This window comes from Oryctolagus cuniculus, chromosome 15 (genome assembly GCF_051225735.1).
Source record: "Oryctolagus cuniculus isolate XC-2025 breed Fujian yellow rabbit chromosome 15, ASM5122573v1, whole genome shotgun sequence".
NCBI classification, from domain to species: Eukaryota; Metazoa; Chordata; class Mammalia; order Lagomorpha; family Leporidae; genus Oryctolagus; species Oryctolagus cuniculus.
This window is the reverse complement of record NC_142881.1, coordinates 23943387-23967189: the sequence shown is the minus strand read 5'-3', so window position 1 is coordinate 23967189 and position 23803 is coordinate 23943387. Positions and strand designations below refer to the sequence as shown.

Below are 23803 nucleotides of genomic sequence, written 5' to 3'. Positions count from 1 at the left end.
TGCAGTGGCAGCATCCCATATGGGTGCCTGTTCAAGTCCTGGCTCTGCTCCATTTCTGATCCAGCTCTCTGCAAAGGTACCTGGGAAAGCAGCGGAAGATGGCCAAAGTGCCTGGGCCCATGTACTCATGTGGAAGACCAGGAAGAAGCTCCTGGCTTCAGAACTGCCTGGCTCTGGCCCAGTGAACTATCAGATGGACAATCTCTCTTATTGTGTGTCTTCCTGTCTTTTCTCTCTCTCTCTAACTCGCCTTTCAAATAAATAAATCTTTTTTTAAAAAAGGAACACAAATCACTTTTGCACATGAAAGTGTTGTTTTTCTAGTGCTTTCAGAATGAAATTTAAACTCAGCAGCTTACCGTAGAAGAAAGATTAGTATTAAGTAGAGTTCAATAGGGGATGTGCATGAGGGAAAGAGAAGCAATTGAACGGTTACTTCCCAGTGATGAATACAGAGATAAGGACTTGCACTCGAGCTGAAGTTGGATAGCAGAGGAACCGCTAAATCAGATTGGAGGTTTGGAGGGGTAACCTAGAGTATGTAACCCCTGCAGTTTACATGAGTAGGAACCAGCTAGATAGAGAATAGGTGAAAGGCATGCAGAACTTGTTACATAGTAAGTGCTTGCTAAAATAAAAGCATATGGGCTAAAATATGTATGTACGTATGCATGAGTGGTTTTTCACTACATTATTATATGTATCTGGGTTGATTAGGTCATCCATCAAACACATAGAAGATGTGACTATTGTGTGTATCAGTTGGAAAAGTCAAAAGCTAGATACAAAGATATTTATGTTATTGAAACATTACCATTGCCAAGAGTAAATATTAGTAAAAGGAGAGAATTTTTATTTGCTGGTAGATGTGGAAAGCCCAAATAGGGATAGTTGAAATAATATCTATGGATTCTAATTATCTAACTGACACTTTCCACTTAAGGAATGGAGAATTGGAATCAGTTTCCCCAACTGTCTGTCAACTCCCTGTCAGTTTGCAGGATGTAATACCAGAGCTCTCCAGCCTTTGTCTCATTAACCAGCAAACACAGCCACAGTCTGACAACCTCCTCAACCATTGTCTCAGACTATTTCATCATCCTCCTGGTAGAGGTATGTTGTTCATGGCATTAAAAATATTTGATTTCTCAACTCAGATCTTTAGTGTTTCCAGGCAGATTCTGAAGAACTCAAGTGGTCAAAAATTTACATGGGATTTCTCTGGGGTTAAAAGTCAATTTTGGTTAAAAAGAGAGAGAGAGAGAGAGATGGAGAGAGGGAGAGGGGGAGAGGCGGAGAGGGGGAGAGAAATATACTGTCCTGATAAGGTGTCATTCAGTTATCCCCACCTGCCACACTATGACCTTTATATGAGGCAGGTTTGTTATTATTTTTGTTACAGGACTGAAATCAAAGGAAATTGCAAAATCAAAGGAAATTGCGAAGAAGGGTTTTCTTGTGAGCTCTGTAACTGTTAGACAGAAGTGAACCACTGTGAGATTTTTTATGTCCCTTTTCCAGCTCTTTAGCTGTACAGGTGAAAATAAACTTTCCTAGGTGGCTGATTAGATGATATAAGTCACCCAGAACTCTAATGGGCCAGACAATTCAAAAGGGAGTCAGCAATATAACATTCCATTTCATCTGTTATAAGAAGGTTGGTGTGCTTCTTTATTAACATATCTACCTGCTTTTCAGGCTCCTAGAACTACCTGGCAGGAAATAGCGTCCTCAGGGCTGGTCTTCTCCAATTAGCATCAACATATCCATATTTCCCAGAGTTAGTTATTATCTCTCAGTCATCTGCCCTCTCTGGAATTATTATACCACTTGTACCATGTGCTTCACATGGATGTGAACAATTTGGGAAACCTACAGAAGCTGCCATTTCTGCTCCTCACTCCTGCCCAGTGACTGGTGACAATATCTTGGTTTCTCAATTTACTTGTCAAGCAGAGAAAGTTGTACTGAATATGTGCTACCCTCTTCAGGGCAAACTAAAGCTTGATTAATATTTCTAAAGGGCATCTAGGATAAAAAAAAAAAAGTCAAGCTCATTATAGATTTTGATTAAGAATAGCAGAAACAAAGAGAAAATTCATTCTATATCTGTTCAATATTGAGAAAAATGTCATAAATAAGTGTTAAGTAATATTTTCTAGTCATATACCTTTTTTCTTTCCAAAGGTAACCAACCAAAGGGCTTGACAAGCATATCAAAATGAAATACTGGGTGTATAGGAGAGAGGGAGAAAAAGAACCTGGTGATGTTGACTGGCTTTATCAATTTTGTTGTCCTTTTATAACCCAGGAAAATGACATTTCTCATTAAAATGCCATATTTCATTTTGTTAGAACATAATATGAGCGAAATCCTTCCAGTATTTTTATATAAAGGCATGAGAATTTAAGACTTACTGCCAACTTGCTTTGATTTTTCAATCATTCAAGATATATCCTTAACGTTATTTATTTTACCACTTTTACCATGTAGCTCTGTGCTTCCTTCGAAAGCAAAACTGAAGTCACATCATCCCTTCTATTGAAGTCTTGAAGTGGATTCAAAATCAATTCTACATGCTTCTTTTCTATTTAATATTCCTTGTCATTCATAATACTATTGGCTTCATAAAGTGAAGGGCCCCAGATGTTATTATTTTCTGGAACTGGGCTAATGTTATTTTGCTGATTAAAAAGCCTTTGTCCTACGAAGGGCCGAGACCATTTATAGCATCATGGTGTAGGATGAATGAGATGGGGAGCTGCTTCTCCAAGCAATCCTTCTTACCCATATCAGAAGTCCAAATCTTAACTGTCACCTTTATGTTTTAAAGATTTCTTTATTTATTTAGAGGCAGAGTGACAGAGGGAGAGAGAGAAATTGGGGGTATGAGGGAAGAAATCTTCCAACCACTAATTTACTACCTGAATGTCCACAACAGCCAGGGTGAGGTGAGGCTCAGCCAATAGCCAGGAACTCCACCTGGATTTTCCACATGGGTGGTAAGGATCCAAGTACTAGTGCTGTCCCAGGCCTATCAGCAGGAACCTGGATCAGAAGCAGAGGAGTCAAGACTTGAAGCCGCACTCTGATACAATGCAGGTGTCCCAAGGGGGGATTTAAGCTGCTCTGCCACAAGTGTACCTTGACCCTCACCTTGAAAGCAATCCATGCTATGATCTCCTCTCATACATGTCTGATGCTTTCTACCACTACATTCCCTCTCGACACCACATTGCTGGTGTATTATGGTCTTTACTGTTCCATTAATGTAATGCTCACATGTGTCTCAAATTTCAGCTCATGCTGTTCATCTGCTTATAATTCTTTCCCCAAGTATCTACAGGCTCACTTCCATGTTTCATTCAGGAGTTGTTGTTTTTTTTTTTTTGGCAGGCAGAGTGGACAGTGAGAGAGAGAGAGAGAAAGGTCTTCCTTTGCCGTTGGTTCACCCTCCAATGGCCGCCACGGCCAGCACGCTGCAGCTGGCGCACCGCACTGATCCGATGGCAGGAGTCAGGTGCTTCTCCTGGTCTCCCATGGGGTGCAGGGCCCAAGCACTTGGGCCATCCTCCACTGCAGTCCCGGGCCACAGCAGAGAGCTGGCCTCATTCAGGAGTTTCTAAAAAGTTCCATTCCCATTTTCTTAATCAAGCTATTTAAAATATCATACCTCTTGCAATTTTTTACTACATTTACTAACTTAATTTTATCTTTAATACCTATAAGTATCTATTAAAATATGTGCTCATGTATTTATTATCTCACAGTAACTAGAATATAAGCACCATAAAAGAAGAGTTTTTGTTTGTGTTTTATTCTCTGCTATAACTCCGAATATAAGTCAGAATCTGGCACATGGTAAAAATTTAATTAATAAACAAGTATATGAATTTTGAACACATAATAAGTTAATGAATAAGTAAATGAATGAATAAAGATTTCTGAACTGGTAGAGACCAGATGATCCAAATTTCATATATAACTCAGACACAAATACATTTTATGAGCTTAAACAATTCATTTAAATTATTTGGACCACCATTTCTTAATCTTTAAAATGTTCTCTTAATTAAGATGGCCAAAGTGCTTGAGTCCCTGCCATTCATGTGGGAGACCTGAATAAAGTTTCTGGCTCATGGCTTCATCCTGGCCCAGCCCTGGCTATGACTGACATTTGGGGAGTAAACCAGCACATAGAAGAACCCTCTCTCGCTCGCTCACTCTCTCTCTCTCAAATAAATAAATAAATAAAATCTTTTTAAAACGCTGTTCTCTCTTATAAATAAAAAGAATAACTAGAGTTGTTTAGTTTTATGATTTTAAAATAAGAGGAGGACATTTGCTTGAAGCATAAAGTCTGGACAATATATATATTGCATGATAAATCCAGTTAGACACATGTCACTCAGAAAAATGTGAAAATTTCTGAATCTCTGTTAATATGCAGCAGAAATAAATGCTGATTTCTCTGGCTACCAACTGAGCTTTTTCCTAGATCTATGATTTCTCTTCTGGTTGAAGTCAATAAATCTCTTTCATTCTTGGTCAAGAAGTGATTGTAACAGTAGGTCTATGTAATAGATTGGCAGCAAATATTTGGGGGTAAATCTTAATTATGTTTAAAGATGTTTTAAAAGGTTGGGAAATTTTGTAGTGGATTCATCTCTATAAAGAAAAACAATCTAAGAGACTTTTTTTGTGTTCCTTGAGCCTCATTCTTTCATATCATTTTCACATTAGTCTTCCAAGAAGCATCACCTCCAAAATTGAGCTATTTTATTATTTCCAAACTCACAGAGGTCTTGTGAGTATTGCATGATGCATTAAATGTAAAACTCCTGGAATAATGCCTGGCATGTAATAAGATTTCAATAGATGCTGGTTGTTGCAAGTAACGCTCTTATTTACAACAGTATCAAAAAAAAAAACCCAACCAATTTAGGAATAAGTTAGCCAAAGAATTAGAAAACTAGCTCACTATAATCATAAGAAATTGGCAAACAAAAATGAAAGATATTAATAAACTAAAAGATTTCCCATATTATTTATGGATTAGAATTTATGTTGTTAAAATTTCCATACTACACAAATTGATCTACATATTTAATACAATTGCTATCAATAAAACAACAAAGATGGAACAATCTTCAGCAAAAGGAACAAATCTGGTATATCACACCATATGAACTCAGTGTACATATATATTACAAAAGCTATAGCAGTCAAAAGGACATGGTACTGGCATTTAATAATATGCATCCTCCAGGAACTTTTTGAAAACTTGTCATGTGCATGTATTTATATATATGCACACAAATATATAGATGTATATATCTACTCATAAATATATAGATACTTCAATAAATTTGTGAGATGGAATTAAGAGATGAATTTACTTTGCTCTAAAAACATTAAAATCTATACATATGAGGAGTCTTGCAAATATTCTCAGAAATGTGAATTTCATATTTTTAATCTTAATTTTTCACAAAAATAAACTCATTTTTAATTAATTTATCATGAACTTTTTGAAGTACCCATGCATATTGATGAAAATATTGCAAGAAGCGGTTGAAAGGATAAAGGAGTGAATATTTAAGTTATACCATAACAGATTTTGTCAGAATGTATTCCGATTAAAGTGTTTTCTTAAATCAGAATCAACAAGGGGTCAGCACTGTGGCACAGCGGGTTAAGCTGCAGTCTGCTGTGCTGGCATCGCATGTGGGCATCGGTTTGAGTTCTGGCTGCTCCACTTCCTATCCAGATCCCTACTAATACACCTGGGAAAGCAGCAGAAGAGGGCCCAAATGCTTGGGCCACTGCACCCATTTGGGAGACCCCAAAGAAGCTCCTGGCTCCTGGCTTCAAATTGGCCCAGCCATAGCCTTTCAAATAAAATAAATCAATAAATAAATCTTAAAAAACACGAATCAATAGAAGGGTATTTAAGGATTATCATGAATCAATCTTTAAATCTAGTTTTAAATTTATGTTCAGGTTTACCAAAACATCCTATAAAGTCATTATAGATATGTTAGGAAGATAATAAGTCATTCATTGGTAAAAGAAGATGAAGAAACCAGACATAAACCAATGGAACGGAATAGAGAACCAAGAAATAAACACAGCTATATATGATCAACTAATCTTTGACAAGGCTGCCAAAAATACGCAACAGTTAAAAATGGTCTCTTAAATGATTTTGGAAAAACTAGATATCCAAATGCCAAAGCCAAAAGCCAAAAATCAATCTTATCTTGTATCATATACAAAAGTTACCCAAAAAGGATTAAAGACTTAAATCTGACACTATAAAATTCCTAGAAGTAACATAAGGAAAATATTCTTGACACTAGTCTCTGCAATGATATCCCAAAAGCACAGGCAACAGAATTACAAGTAAACAATTTCATCTATATCAATCTAAAATCTTCTATCAAACTAAATCTTCCACAGAATGGGAAAATATTTGTAAATCCTACACATGGTAATTATTTAACATAAAAAATAAAGAATTCATACAACTTCAATAGCAAGAAAACAAATAACCTGGTTATAAATGGACAAAGCACTGGAAAAGGTCTTTTTCCAAGGAGGAAATACAAACAGCTAATAGGCATATGAAAAGTTTCTCTGTACAGTTATCAGGGAAATTTAAATCTCAATCACAATGTAAAATCATTTCACACCCATTAGGATTTCCATTATCAGACAAGGGATAACAAGTATTGATGAGGGTGTGTTGAAAAGAAAACATTTGCGTATTATCTGTAGAAATACAAATCAATATTTTCATTTTGGAAAACAGTATGGAGGTTCCTCAAAGACTGAAAAATAGAGTTAGCATATTGTCTAGTAATCTTTGTGTATAGTGTATATGTATCCAAAGAAACTGAAATTTGGATTTCAAAGAGGTAAATGTATTCTCTTGTTCACATGAGGCATAATTCAAAAATAGCGAAGATATGGAATCAACCTAAGTTTCTGTCAATAGGTGAATGGACAAAGAAATTCTCTCACTCTTGTGTGTGCGCTCTCTCTCTCTCTCTTTCTCTCTCTCTCACACACACACACACACACAAAGAATAGCATTCATCCATAAAAACAATAAAATCCTCCCATTTTTTGACAACATAGATAAACCTCAACGACAAGCCAGACAACACACAAAGATAAACACTGTGTTATCTCACATATATATGAAGTTACTTCAAAAAGCTGATGGAAAATGGAATTGAAAGATGAGTTTATTTTGATGAAAAATTTTTTAATTCCACAGATACTTCTTTCGTAATATACATTTTCATGAACTTTTTGAAGATACCGCATATGTAGAATCTCAAAAAAAAAAAGTCAAACTCATATATGTAGAAAGTGGAATGGTTGTTTCCAGGGGACAGTGGGTGGGGGAAGTGTGGAGATTGTTAAAGAGTAGAAATTTTCAGTTATAAGATGTACAAGCTCTAAAGTACAGTATGAAGAGCGTGGTTAATAACTAATGTACTGTTTACTTGAAATTTGGTCAGAAAGTAGACCTTAAGTGTTCTTGTCACAAATACACAATGGTAGCTAGCATGGTAATGGACATATCAGCTCATAAAATTGTGGCAAATATTTCATAATGTATAAATGTGTTAATCATGCTTTATATATAAACATAGAAAATTTCATTTGTTAAATGAATCTCATTAAAGTTGGGAAAAAAAGTCAAAGCACCTCTTGAGCAAATGGATGGTTTAAAATGTAGTGGGATCCAAACTTACTGATTTTTTTCTTTTTATTTTGTCTTAGTTTTTACATTTGTTCAAAGGATAAGATAGTATTCTTTGAATTTTAAATACATCACATGATTTAGAATTGAAAGATTTCTAAATCACAAGATTTAGAATTGAAACTTGACATCTGAAGAACTACAAAGCCCTCTTTGACTACAGCTCAAAGATTTATAGTCAGTAATTAATAGGGCGGTTCATTTGTTCTTTGTGGTGGGTGTATGGCACATAGGTCATTAGCAGGGTTTTCAGTTTCTTTCATTGAATGCAAATGTATAAATTTAAAGGCTGCAAAACTCTATAAATACAATAAAAAACACTAAAGCATGTAATTTAAATGAGTGAATTTTATGAAATATGTAATATGTCAACAAAGCTATTATTAAAGACAACCATGAAATGCATTTTTTCTCTCATTCCACCACTTAAGTTATGTTGTTTTCTATTTATTGGGGTATTAAAATCTACTAAGTTGAGTCTCCTTCCTTATCAATTGGACTTCATTAATTAGACCTCATAGCTCCTCTTTTTGGATAGCATTTATTTGTTAGAAGAATCTCCCTAGGTTTGCTCATTAGAAGCCCCTATAGCACACATTTTACCATTTGAGAATTTACATACTTTATACATATTGTTTATTGTTAGATTGCTCTGTTAGACTACTGAAGAAACAAAACTGCATTTTTAAGTCCCTAAAAGGAGAACAAGAGATTTATTTCGGTCATCATTGATAAACCTGGAATCATTTGAGGAGGAAACACGTTAATAGTTTCAAACAAGCGACTTTATTCTCAATTGGTGACCCATCCCCTAATGGCATACAGCATGTCACATTCTGAGTGGTGGTGGTCTCTCTACCCCAAAATCCTTTCCTATTTTTGAGGCCTGTAAATCTGCCCCCACTAAGGAAGAAACAAAGCTAAGAAAGAAACAGACTCATGAGCAATGAAATTCATGGAGAAAATCCATAATGATCTGAGGTTGTTGTTTTTAAGCTTATTTATTTTTAGATCGTTTGAAAGGCAGAGCAACAGAAAGAGAGAGAGAGAGAGAGAGAGAGAGAGAGAGAGTCTATCCAGGGGTTCATTCCTCAAATGCTTGCAGAGTCAGCACTGGGCTAGGCTGAAGCCAGGAGCTAAGAATGCAATCTGGGTCTTCCATGTGGGTGCAACAATGCAAGTACCTGAACCATCACCTGATGCCTTCCCACAATGTGCGTTAGCAGGAAGCAGGGGTGGGACTCCATAGGGAATACAGGCATTCTGATTGGCAGATAAACTCACTAGGTTTTGAGCAGGTACTAACTCAAATAAAAAAATCTTGAGAGTCACTCTATGTTCATATCCAACAAGATCGCTCCCTTGGTTCCACTACATCTATTTTGCTATAAATATGTTATTGCTTTTCCTACTTAACAGCTAGGAATGGTGCCATGATGTAGTTGGCTAAGATTAGACTGAAATATTTCCTTTCTAGAAAGAGTAGATTAATTCAGGTCCATTAGTCTTTTCTTAAATAACAACTATAATAACTAGAAAAAACAAGTGATATTTTCAAATGAGAACTCAGTTATAAAGAAAGATAAACAACAGCTATTAAGTCGTCTGCCTACATTTTTGGACATTTTCCAATATTACACAAACCTTCTTCTGCCCACATATATGCACTATCCACTAACCACACATGCACACACATACTCACAAACACAGCACAGGTCACACTTAATTACAGACTGCCAACTTCTTATCATGTGTCTGGATTATGTGTCATTACTTAGGCAAGCTAGAATCATGTCTCCTTCCAAGTGCAAGATGTATGATGTAGCACATACAACATAAAAAAAAAAAAAAAAAACAAGTTTTTGCATGTGAATGTGATGAAAAAAATCCAGGGGTTGTCATTAAGTAAGTCAGGGCTTATCAGTGTGTTCTTTTGGGAACTCACAAACTGTCTCTGGCTTCATGTTTTACATTCCTCTCCTAAATGGGGGATCTTCCACTCAGAAACTAGATGGTTCCATTATCTGAGTTAGGTTTCCAATACCATATTATATCCAAATCTGAACTCCAATAAAACTGATTCCCAAGCTTTTGGATTCTAGGTGAAAAGTCTCAGAAACAGAGAACTACTGAAATACTCTCAAAAAATCAAATAGAAAAAAGCCACTCGTGCTGTAAAGATTCTCAGCAAACACCTTTTTACTTGAAGTGATATTGTTTGATTAACCCATTAAGTCCCAAGATTTCAATTGTGTGACTATTTCAACAACATCTTTATTTCAAAGTTGCCATAAGTGGTGTATTTATTGCTCAAGATTTTATAGATGTTCTATACACAAGCCAATGGGCCTTATCGGGTTAAGCGTTTCAATTCAGTCAAGAGTTAAAGAAGGAAATGGATCAATTGAAACAAAAACCAGGTAGTCACTGCTCTCCACTACAGAAAATTTCTTTAGCAATTTCTTCTTGGTAAAACAGTTTAGTTTTCCTGTGCTTTCCTTTGAAGTCTCTCAATTCATGAACTGTGGGGAGCAACTGGGAGCAACTCGGACTAGACTAAGTTACTGGAATTAAGACTTATTCTATGCATCTGCTTTTCCACAATATGGCACTGAGAAGGGAAACAGCTTCTACTCAGCTGCCTCCAGTTCAACCAATAAACTGTGGGACCTGCTCCTGATTGGAGGAGAGCAGCATACTCGGCGTGTGGGTAGCAGAGTTGGGATTGGTGGAAGGACTATAAAGGAGGAGAGAGACAACATGCACCAGGAACATCTATCTGAAGGAACACCTGTGCAGCCCCCGAGAGAGCTGGCCGGCGGTGTGCCGCTCCCCCGCGGAAGTGGGGAATGTGGCAGGGGGAACCGCCCTTCCACGGAGGTGGAAGGGACGGTAGCCAACCCGGGAAGAACCAGCAGCAAACCCGGGGAGGGCCGAGCAGACGAAAGAACAGCGCAGGGTCCTGTGTCGTTCCTCCACGAAGAGGGGGAGCGACAATGAACCAATGTGTGTATCTAATCTGATTCACTCATTTTCTTTTTCAGAAAATTAACATTTTTTTTAACAAATGTAAGCAGTCCCTTAATGCTCTTCTCTCTTGTTCCTAGCAGTAGCCCACCTGTGGAGTCTAAAATAACACACACGATATTAACACTCCTCTGCTGAGATGTTGATAACAGCTACACCTGTGCAGGCTAAGTAGCTCTTGACTTATTTCGAACGTGTTAATAAGTGTGGCCACATTTATTTTCCTCCAGATGTGAATTAAAAATACCACAAGGGCCAATTTCAGCAAAAATTTGGAAGCGGATTAAGCTACTCCCCCTCCTTCGCTCTCCCCACACACCATTTTGCCACTTTTCAAGGCAGCGAGAGCAGGCCCATCAATCAGAGAGCTGCTGGGCTTCCCGGGAGCTCACTGCAGGTGGCGAGTTCCACTGCACACACCTTCAAGCACATCCTTACCTAACGGCTCACATCAATAAACCCTTTGCCACTTAAACTGCATCCACCACTGCATGCAAATGTGACAATGTCAATTTGACTCACGGATGCAAATTGGTCCCCAAAGTAGATGTCACAAAATAATGAGGCAGTGCTATAATCCACACTCCCATTTTGCTCCTTTAGAAATAGTATTTTAATCAACATTTTCGGTCTTACCAACATTTCTTTTTCCTTAGGTTAATATTTAAAATAGCTAGAAAATTTGTGAAGCTTGGAGCCGTCATTAAAATAAGTTACTCTCTGGGCTTTCAAAATCTCTTTGATGCTGCCTACCCTAACCACTAGGGCTGGCTTTACACTAAACATTTTTAATGGTTTTTTTTTTTTTATTTCTTACAAGCAGCTTTGCACATTTTATCCACATTTTACCAGATCTCCTTTTGCGGGTTGGCTCACAGCTAGAGCAGCAATCGATTTTGAAAGCTCAGAAGAGAAGAAATCCAGAAAAACACTGGGTAGTCAGATCAGAAGTTTACTTTGTTGGTTGTGTTCAACCGAATTCATGAATTGCCTTCTACTTTCATTCATCCATTTATTCGTGCCCATGTGATGTCGTGCCCTGCCCTCTCACTCCACTGCACACAAGGTCTCCTAAATCATTAAGGCTACATGGAGCCACATGAATGGAACATGAAGCCATAGAACAGTATTACTCATGGGAGGATCAGTTACAAGCAGCATGAATTGCTCCCGTTTTTGAGAACCTGTGCCCCCTTTAGAGCAATTGGGTTCCACTTAGCAAATGACCTCCTCCTGAAAAGGAAAAATAATAACCAGAACCCAGGAGGATAAATGATATCTTTCCCTCAAGAAATGATAAAAACTCTGCATACTTCATGCTGTATATATGGAAGAAGGGTGTGCATGACATGTTTCTTAGCCTTCCTTATTGTTCTGATAATAGAGTGATTTATGTAATTTGCTACTGCACTCTCCCTCCAGGGAAAGAAAGTTCTGGACTCCAGAAGGGGAAACTCTGCTCTTGCTAAAGCTGCCAAATTCTGAAAAGCAACTTTGTTAATGTAATTACTGAGTGTTACATTTCCCAGGTTTCCTGCCAAGCTGACCATCAGAGGGAAATGCTTCCCCCTGGAAAAAGGAGTACCCACTGGTGAAGCACATCACCTAGCATTACAGAAAGTGGTTCAAGAGGGCTCAGAAACAGAAAGGGTCAAATCCACTTTGTAATAAGCTATTCAACAGTTCTACCAGTTCTAACTGAAGAGTAGGCAGAGAATGAGGACTGGCCATGCTTTTAAGGCCCTCTTACTCTTTTTTTTTTTTTTAATGTTATTTAGGAATGTTTAATTAATTAATTTTTATTTATTTGACAGATAGACAGTGAGAGAGGGAGACAGAGAGAAAGGTCTTCCTTACATTGGTTCACGCCCAAATGGCCACTATGGCCAGAGCTATGCCGATCTGAAGCCAGGAGCCAGGTGCTTCCTCCTGGTCTCCCATGTGGGTGCAGGGGCCCAAGCACTTGGGCCACAGCAGAGAGCTGGACTGGAAGAGAAGCAACTGGGACTAGAACCTGGCGCTCATATGGGATGCCGGCACCACAGGCAGAGGATTAACCAAGTGAGCCACGGTGCCAGCCCAAGGTACTGTTACTCTTAAAAATGTGTGCTCTAGATCAGCCTTCTGGAAACCTGGGCTGTCTCTCCTAGCTCACAGCATTTCTTAAGAAGCACATTCAGTAGCCTCCCCCACTGGGCTCTTCAAATGCAGCCTTGTTCCTCTACACTCCCATCTGCAGACTGCCCACAGATCCACAGATCCATGCACTACCCACCAACAGAGTAATTCTTCCAAGACGCTGTGCTGCTCCCATCAATCTTCTGTTGACATCCACAGTGGGCATCACCTAGGACTGAGGTTGAGGTGCACGTTCCTTACCATATTATAACCCAGGCTTTCTAATCTATTTTTCTACACTTACTTTTCATCATTGACCACCTTACTACTAATACTCCAGCCAAACTCAACTTTATTTGATGAAGAAAAAAGGGGCAGGAGGGGAAGAATTCAAGGGGCTGACATTACCTTCCCTGTGTATTTGAACTGGTTATTACCCACATATTCTGCACATCTATTTTAGAAATCACAAATTACAGGAAGATGGACCTAATTGTCTTAGCCCAGATGAGATCTGTCTAGGATGAGCCATCCAGTCCAATGTGTACCCATATTGCTCCTATATAATTTAGCGTTATTGGGTTTTGTTTACTTGTTGCCTTTTTTACAGAAGGAACTCAGGAACAGGACTGTGCCTACTTTGCACACCATTACATGCTTAGGGTCTGGCACAGAGGATGGTGATTGAACTAGTGAATCAACAAATGAATTAATGAATTCTAGGGACAGAAATTGAGAAAAAGTAGAGATGACCCATAATAGCATGAATCAATACAGCAATCAATACTGAAGGATTGATTTCACAGTGGAAAAATAACACCTCCCTTTGGGATCAGTTCGGGCATGACAGAAAGCGTTACACCCACAGTCACGGCCTTGTTGGCCCTATCCTGAAAGTGATTCCCATGAGACTTCTTTTCAAAAATTATTTTTTTTATTTGACAGGTAGAGTTACAGAGAGAGAGAGAGAGACAGAGACAGAGAGAAAGGTCTTCCTTTTCTGTTGGTTCACCCCTGAAATGGCCGCTACAGTCAGTGCTGCGCAGATCCGAATCCAGGAGCCAGGTGCTTCCTCCTGGTCTCCCATGCAGTTGCAGGGCCCACGCACTTGGGCCATCCTCCACTGCCTTCCTGGGCCACAGCAGAGAGCTGGACTGGAAGAGGAGCAACTGGGACTAGAACCCGGCGCCCATATGTGATGCCAGTGTCAGCCCTCAAAAATTATTTTAAAATTTAATTTTTATTTTTATTTTATTTTGAAAGGCACACACACACAGAGGTGGCTGGGGAGAGAGACTTTCCATTCCCTAGTTCACTCTCCAAATGACAGCAACAGCCAGGGCTGGGCCAGGTTGAAGCCAAGAGCTCCAGATTCAATCTGGGTCTCCCCATGGGTGGCAGTGACCTTGAGTCATCCCCTACTGCTTCCCACGGTGCACGTTAGCAGGAGGTTATATCAGAGGAGGGTCAGACTCACACCCAGGGACTCTGACCTGGGATGCAGATGACCCAGGTGGCAACTTAACCACTTTATCAAATGCCTGCTCCTCCCTATATGATTTCTCTGATACCTAAAATCCTGCAGTTAGAGATTCATTGCTGGACTTAGGGCTCTGTCTTCTGTGAAATCTTACGGGAAGTAACACTCCATAAACTATCAATATATCCAAGCAGTACTGGGAACAGTTCCGAGAAATCAGGGAGAATTATTTTACTTGATGTTGGAGGGCAGCAGGGAAGTCCAAGAGGGCCCTGCTTTCTAAGAGCCAAAAATGAAAGTTAAATACAAGGACAAGAGTAAATTTACCCAAACTCTGAAAAACGTCATTTTTTTCTACACGCTTGGTAGAGAATCAGCAAGCTCTAAAAAGACTAGAGGTATAAGAATATTTTTGACTTTCCACTCCACATCATCTTCCATGACTCTAGAATTGAACTTGCAATTCCATGAAGAAAGAACTCAGGAAACCATTTTTAACCGCTCACTTCCATTCAATATTCCATGATGTGAAAAGTCCATCATCTCTTGCATGGATTTTCAATTCATTTCTTCAACAAATATTCACTGGGCATTCAACGTGTGTCAGAATCTCTGCTAGGCAGTTGACTATTTTTCCACCCCTCTGAACTTCATGGAATTTAGGTACCAGAATTCTTTCTGGATTTAAATTACGAACTGGTAGAAAGCTCACTGAAGAAATACCTTAATATATGCTTGAACAAATAAATAGCTACTATCAAGAGGCAAAAACTGATCATTCTTATTTTTCCTCCTGGTTTTCTATAGAGTTAACACAGTGTTACGGTTAACTATTTAGACCTGAATCAAGGACACACTTGGGTTTCAGTACGAGTTCCACCACTGTTTTTGCTGCATCTTGATTTTTCTAATTTTAATATAAGGATACTTTGGTAGGAATTTAGCATTGAATAATTGGGGTGGCAATTAAGGGAAAAATACAAAAAAAAAAAAAAGATCTGGCAACTGAGAGGAAAACTCAATGATGTTAGCTATTATTTCTTTTTTTTTTTAAAGTTCCTTACCAAAATTAGTGAGTGAAAAGTTAATTATCAGTAGTATCTTTTCATTTTTTATAAGGATATTACTTAGAGTCATAGGACTGATATTCTCTCATTCCCATTTGTTAGATCTGATTCTCAAAGCAAGCCACACCAACTTCTCCTGCCTTCCTGCTGACAGCACCCTATTAAACAGAGAACCATACATCAGAGGATTTGAGCCAAATCAGTCCCAAATCTGAAGCCTGTCACTTCCTCTGCATGCCAGGTAGGGAGTCAGAAAGCCATAGACATAGCAAACAAGGCACAAATGCCCTTGCAAGAAGACCATACAAATAGAAATATTCTTTGTATTAAGTGAGAATCATCCCATTGCCAGGAAAGCATAAAGACATGCTGATGTAAGCATCCCAAACATTCAAATTCAGTGATATTTATCCTAAACCAAATCTATCACTTTCTTTAAAAGGGTATTTTTTTATTTTATTTTTATTATTATTTTTTTTAATTTTTTGACAGGCAGAGTGGACAGTGAGAGAGAGAGACAGAGAGAAAGGTCTTCCTTTGCCGTTGGTTCACCCTCCAATGGCCGCCGTGGCCAGCACACTGCGGCCAGCGCACCGCGCTGATCCAATGGCAGGAACCTGGTCTCCCACGGCGTGCAGGGCCCAAGTACTTGGGCCATCCTCCACTGCACTCCCTGGCCACAGCAGAGAGCTGGCCTGAAAGAGGGGCAACCGGGACAGAATCTGGCGCCCCAACCGGGACTAGAACCCGGTGTGCCGGCGCCGCAAGGCGGAGGATTAGCCTAGTGAGCCGCGGCACCAGCCAAAAGGGTATTTTTAACTTTACTAATTTTACATCTGGAAAATACACACACACACACACACACACACACACACATTCTCCTTGGGACATTGTCTCAGAAGAGAAAGAAATCGTATTCCTAGTGATCAAAGAGCTTCAGAGTGTCGCTCCCCCTCTTCGTGGAGGAGCAACACTAAACCCTGCCTAGGCTTCATATCCGAGTCACGGCACCATTATGTCGCTCCCCCTCTTCGTGGAGGAGCAACACAGGACCCTGCGCTGTTCTTTCGTCTGCTCGGCCCTCCCCGGGTTTGCTGCTGGTTCTTCCCGGGTTGGCTACTATCCCTTCCACCTCCGTGGAAGGGCAGTTCCCCCTGGCCGCATTCCCCACTTCCGCAGGGGAGCGGCACACCGCCGGCCGGCTTTCTCGGGGGCTGCACGGGTGTTCCTTCAGCTAGATGTTCCCCATAGATGTTCCCGGTGCATGCCGTCTCTCTCCTCCTTTATAGTCCTCCTCCGCCAATCCCAACTCGGCTGCCCACACGCCGAGTACGCTGCTCTCCAATCAGGAGCAAGTCCTACAGTTTATTAGTTGAACTGGAGGCAGCTGTGCGGAAGCTGTTTACTTCTCTCCCAGCGCCATATTGTGGGAGAGCAGATGCATAGAATAAGTCCTAATTCGAGTAACTTAGTCTAGTCCGGATTGCTCCCCACACAGAGAAGTTGATTCTATTGCAATGCATGAAATTTGAGTTTAGAATGGCTATATGAGCCTGACCAAAGCTTTTCATAAACTTTCATCTTTCTAGACGCACTTGTCTTTTTCAAAACACAAGGAAACTGGAGAAAAAAAAAACTTTAATTGTAAGTGATTCACTTTTAGTTCATGGGATTTTAAGATTAATTTTCAGTTTCTCTTTAAAATGTGTTTTCTTTTTAAAAATATTTATTTATTTGAAAGGCAGAATTACAGAGAGAGAAGAAGATCTTCCATCTGTTGGTTCACTCCCTAAATGGCCACAATGACCAGGGCTGGGCCAGACCAAAGCCAGGGGCCAGGAGCTTCATTGGGGTCTCCCATATGGGGACAGGGGCATAAGCATTTGGCTACACCTCTGCTGTTTTCTCAGGCACATTACCAGGGAGGTGAATGGGAAGTAGAGTAGCCGGGACCCAAACTTGCATGTATATGGGATGCTGGTGTTGCAAGACAGCTTCCTTACCTGCTACACTTTAATATTTGTGTTATTATATGTGTATATACAAATACGTATGTATACGTGTGTATGTATACACATACATATATATGTATACATAAATGTATACATCTGTGTATGTATAGATATATATGTATATATCAAGTGTAAGACTCTAAAGGCTAAAGTTCTCTCCTCCTTTCATCCTTTCACAGCCTTTCACATCATTCTGGAGAAGATATAAAAAAAAACTGTAGTCCCATGATTTAATCTGCTAAGAGAGAGGCACAGAGTCAACTTCTGTTTTATAAATGAGATGTGAGATTTGCCTAAATTTCTTTAATGGAATGATTTAAATAAAAGAAATAAGAAGTGAGTGCTTGAATTCTGACTCAAGGAATATAATAAATTTGAGACTAGAACAGTAGGTCTCATTCACAAACTATTTTACTATATAATAATTGTTCTTAGTATGAGTAAATCCTATTTCAGTCTCAGTGCTACAAATTTACAGCCGAAGACTTCATAGTAGAGTTTCCCCATGAAATGCAGTGAACACAAGCCCTCTCTGTGTTGACTTGTTGAGACTTTTGTCTCTCCCTATCAGGCTAAGATAGCCCCCTTGTCAGCTGGTCCTACCAGAGTAGAAGGTGTTGGCTGGTAATACTTTCAGATTTTCTTCCAGTTATTAATATTCAACAATTCAATATTTATGTTCCTTAGGGTTCCTGGGAATTACATTATTTGCTTTGTTCACATTAAAACATAAATTTCAATCGCCAGGAACAGAAGTTGAACTTAGTGGTTACATCACCAGGTTGGGTATCTGTATCCCTTATCAGAGTATATGGATTCAAGTCCCAGCTCCAGCTGTTACTTCTGATTCTAGTTTCCTGCTAACACAGGCCCTGGGCTGCAGCATGTGATGATTCAAATAGTCAGGTTCCTGTTACCCCTCAAGAGAGACCTTGATTGTATTCCCAGCTTCATGTTTTGGTTGTTGCAATTTGGGGACTGAACCAGTAGATGGGAGCTCTCTGTCTCTCTGCCTCTCAAATAAAAATTATAAGAAAATTATCATTCACCTGTATTTTTATTTCCATCCATTAATCTGAACACACATGCAATCAATAATACTTGGCAAAAAAGGATACTATTTAAAAATATATGGGGATAAGAGTTGTGGTACAACAGCTGAACTACAGCCTTTGATGTTGGCATCCCACATTGGAGCACTGGTTAGAGTCCTGGCTACCCTGCTTCTGAACCAGCTCCATGCTAGTGTGCCTGGGAGAGCAGTCAAAGATAACCCTAGTACTTGAGTCCTTTCCACCCACGGAAGAGACCCTGATGGAATTCCTGGCTCTTGGCTTCTGCATAGCCCAGTCACAATCATTTAGGGGAGTGAACCAACAAATGGATGATCAATCTCTTTCTCTACCATTCAAATAAATAAATAAATAAAAATATGTAATCAATTCTCCTGGATTTTTAGAAGGTAAAACATGTCAAAGTCCTCAAGGACAATAGCTTGAAATAAACCCAAGTGTCTATATCACAATTCCTAAAAACATTTTGGTCTTTGAGTTTCCTTTAAGCAAGAAACCTGCTCCAATTCTTCAGCTTGGTGATTATAAAATTATTGAATCTGAGAACATGCTTTTTCTTCACATGATTATTAATATTTACTGATTTTTTTGGAAAACAGAGAAACTCTAAGAAAAGCAAATATGGAAAAGAATGTAAGTTTGCCATGAGGATAGTTTTACTTAACATGAAATAGAAAATAGTGAATGATAGCAAGAGTTGGAGAGGATGTGCAAAAAAGGACTTCTTGCACACTGGTGGTAAGAATTTAAATCAGTACATTTTTGAGAGCAGTATAGAGGAGATTCTAAAAATTAAAAGTAGAACTACCACATAGCCAGCAATAGGATTATACTCAAAGGAAATGACATAAATACACAGAAGACCAGCTGCACTCCTATATTAATTTCACCATTCTCCATAATAGCCAAAATTTAGAATCAACTGAAATGTTCACCAATGGATGCATGTATTAAGAAATTTTTATACCCACACAGTTGGATAAAATTCAGCCTTTAAAGGAAAGCAAATTCTGCCATTCCATGGTGACCTGGAACAAACAATAAATGAAATAAGCCAGAGACAGAAAGACAGAGTTCCAACATATGTAAAAACTAAAATGTTGAATTCATAGCACCAGAGAATAGACTGAAATGAGGCCTGGGGGAAGGAAGGGTTGGAAGGATGTTGTTGAAAATAAGCAAAATTTCAATTACATAAGAGAAATAAGTTCAAGAGATCTATTTACAATAGTAACTACAGTTCACAAATTTGTAACATACATGAAAATTGGTAAAAACAGATTATTAAATACTTTCACTGTGAGATATGTTAAGTAGGTCAATCTACCATTATACAATGAAAATGCATTCCAATAAATGCTGTATATGCTACATTAAAATTATATTTTTCAGCTAAAAATTCCTCCTCTTTGTTCTTTTAACTCAAATTTGCTTTGGCTTTTTGGTGTCTTTTGTACTTCTATACAGATGTCAGTATTTTCATGGTTCTGTGAAATACAATAGATATTTTCATAAGCATTGCATTGAACCTGTAAATCATTTTGGGTAATAGGAACATTTTAACAATATCGATTCTTTCAATCTATGAACATGGGATTTTTTTTCATTTCTTTGTGTCATCTTCAATATTTTTATTGATGTTTTATAACTTTTTTGTAGAAGTATTTTACTTCTTTGGTTAAATTTATTTCTAGTTATTTTGTAGCTACAGGAAATGGATTGCTTTCTTGATTTATTTTTTTTCCCCAGAAAACTTTTATTTAAGGAACACAAACTTCATGCATTTCATAAGTACTACTTTAGGAACATAGTGATTCTTCCTACTGTACTTGGCCACCCATTCATACTCCCACCCGTTTTCCTCCTCCCTCTCCTAGTCCCACTATTATTTTTATAAGATCTATTTTCAATTAACATTATACACATATGGTTAACTCCATACTAAGTAAAGAGTTCAACAAATAGTATAAAAAAAAAAACTGTTCCTGAACAGTTGAGACAAATGCTATTCAAAATCATTGCATTTCAAAGTGTAATTTCACTTCTATAGATTACCTTTTAGGTGCTCTATAAATTACCGCAGGTCAGGGGGAACATATAGTATTTGTCCTTTTGAGACGGACTTATTTCGCTAAGTATGATGTTTTCTGGTTTCATCTGGTCTGTTGCAAAAGACAAGATTTCGCTATTTTTTTTACCACTGTGTAGTATTCCATGGTGTACATATCCCATAATTTCTATATCCAGTCTTCAGGTGATGAGCATTTGAGTTGATTCCATAACTTAGCTATTGTGAATTGAGCTGCAATAAACATGGCAACACAGATAACTCTTTCATGTGCTGATTTAATTTCCCTTGAGTAAATTGTAAGGAATGGGATGGTTGGGACATATGGTGGGTCTATATTCAGATTTCTGAGGTATCTCCATACTGCCTTCCACAGTGGCTGTAGCCATTGACATTGTCACTAACAATGGATTAGGGTACCTTCTTCCCCCTATATCCTCACCAGCATTTGTTGATTTCCGCATAAAAGCCATTCTACTGGGGTGAGATGAAACCTCAATGTGGTTTTGATTTGCAATGTCCTGACAGCTAGTGATCCTGAGCATTTTTTTATGTATCTGTTGGTCATTTGGATTTTCTCTTTTGAAAAATGCCTGTTTAGGTCCTGTGCCTATTTCTTAACTCAGTTGCTTGATTTGTTGCAGTTGAGTTTTTTATCTCTTTATATATTCTGGTTATTAATCCTTTATCAGTTACATAGTTTGCAAATAATTTCTCCCATTCTGTCAGTTGCCTCTTCATTTTGCTGAATGTTTCTTTTGCGGTACAGAAGCTTCTCAATTTGATGTAATCCCATTTGTCAATTTGGGTTTTGATTTCCTGTGCCTCTGGGGTCTTTTCAAAGAACTCTTTGCCTATGCCAATGTCTTGCAGGGTTTCCCAAAATTTTTTTTTAATAATCTGATGGTATCAGGTCATGGATTAGGGTCTTTAATCCATTTTAAGTGGATTTGTTTGTAAGGTGTAAGGTAGGGGTCTTGTTTCATAATTCTGCATGTGGAGAATCTATTTTCCCAGCACCATTTGTTAAAGAGACTGTCTTTGCTCCAGAGATTGATTTTAGCTCCTCTGTCAAAGTTAGTTGTAGATGGCAGTGGTGATTTCTGGTGTTTCTATTCTGTCCTAATGGTCCCATTGTACCTGCCCAGCCTGTTTTGATTATAGCTGCCTTGTAGTATATCTTGAGGTATAATGATGCCTCCAGCTTTGTTTTCATCATATAAGATTGCTTTACAAGTACTTGTCTCTGAAGGAAGGAGAGAACTTACACTTTGTTCATGGCCTTGTCAAGCTAATGGATCCAAAAGGCTTCCATAGCCAACGTAGCTCATATCAAGAGCCTTGGGTGAATAATGATGTCATACATAATGGTAATTGTTAAATAAACAACAAGAGTCACTGTGTACTCATTTCCCACGCAGGACCTCTCTTCCCAAAATGTTGTACCATGAAATTTAATAATAAAACTTGTGCTCAAGAATCACTTGTTGGTTGGATTATTACATACAAAGAAGAAGGCATTATACAACCTGACTTGTAAATACAATATAGATTTACAAAACTTGAAATAGCATGGTACTGGTATAAAACACACAAATATGCTAATGAGAGACAATAAAGACTCCAGAAGTAAACCCATAAATCAATATCCAACTGATGTTTGACAAATGCTATGAAAACATATTGGAAACACTATCATCTTTTCAATAAGTTGTATTAGGGAAATTGGATATCCACATGCAGAAAAACTAAACTAGAACCCTGTCTCATCATTTATTAAAAATCAACTCAAAATAGATTGAGATATAAATATAAGGCCTGAGACTTTAAAACCACTTGAAGAAAACTTGCAGGAAACACTGAAGGACATTGGAATGGGCAAGGACTTTTTGGATAAGACTCCCAAAATACAAGAAACAAAAGAAAAAAAAAAAAAACTAGACAAATTGGGTTTCACCAGACTGGAGAACTTCAGAACATCAAAGTGAATAATTAACAGAGTGAAGGGATAAGCTACAGAATGTGAGAAAATATTTGCAAGCTCTAAATCTGACAAGGCATTAATAATCAGGATTTATAGGGAACTCAAATGACCTAACAGCAAAAACCACAATCCACTTAAACACTGGGCAGTAAATCTAAACAGATATTTCAAAAAAATGATGTACCAATGCCCAACAGATACATGAGAAAATGCTTGCCATCATTAATCATCAGGAAAAAGTAAATCAAAACCACGATGAGCTATCACCTCACTTCAGTCAGATTACCTTTTAAAAACAGACAAAATATATCGTGTGCTGGTAAAAAAATGAAAAAAGGGCACTCTTATATACTGTTGGTACAAGTGTAAGTACATTCACTGTGGAAGAGTATAGAACTTCCTCAAAAAAATAAAAATAAAAATAAACTACTATCTGAGCCAACAAACCCATTACCAGATACATGTACAAGGGACTAGAAATCAGCCTGTCAAAGAGATATCTGCACTTTCATATTTATGGCAATACTCTAATTGCCATGAAATGGAAGCAACCTAAGCATCTATCAAGTGATGAGCAGATAAAGAAAATGTGGTACATATACACAATGGAATGCTACTCAGTCATAAAAAGGATGAAATTCTGACATTTATAAGAACATAGATGGAACTGGAGAAGATTATGTTAATTGAAATAAGCCAAACATATAAAGGTAAGTAGTAATGAGCTCACTCATTTGCAAAATTTTAAAAAGTCAGTATCATATGGGTTAAGAGTATAATGGTGGTAGCCGGCGCCATGGCTCACTAGGCTAATCCTCTGCCTTGCAGCACCAGCACACCAGGCTCTAGTCCCGATCCGGGCACCGGATTCTGTCCCGGTTGCCCCTCTTCCAAGCCAGCTCTCTGCTGTGGCCAGGGAGTGCAGTGGAGGATGACCCAAGTGCTTGGGGCCTGCACCCCATGGGAGACCAGGAGAAGCACCTGGCTCCTGCCTTCAGATTGGTGAGGTGCGCCGGCCACAGCGCGCTGGCCGCGGCGGCCATTGGAGGGTGAACCAACGGCAAAAGGAAGACCTTTCTCTCTGTCTCTCTGTCCACTCTGCCTATCAAAAAAAAAAAAAGTATAATGGTGGTAAGCAAAGGTTGGAGAGAATATTGAAGGGCTAGGTGGGGGGACATATAACTCATCAAAAGGAT

The 23803-nt window shown here is 38.5% G+C and overlaps 1 long non-coding RNA gene across 2 annotated transcripts in view; it reads right to left on the bottom strand.

Annotated features, from left to right (window-relative positions):
• LOC149121935 (uncharacterized) overlaps nucleotides 1–23803 on the bottom strand; it is a 69310-nt gene that overhangs the window by 5114 nt on the left and 40393 nt on the right. Inside the window, exon 2 of one of the 2 annotated variants that reach the window (XR_016221334.1) lies at nucleotides 2926–3049. The exons of the other annotated variant lie outside the window; for it this stretch is intronic. This is a non-coding gene — a long non-coding RNA (uncharacterized LOC149121935). The remainder of the gene's footprint in view (nucleotides 1–2925; nucleotides 3050–23803) is intronic. 2 annotated transcript variants of the gene reach the window in all.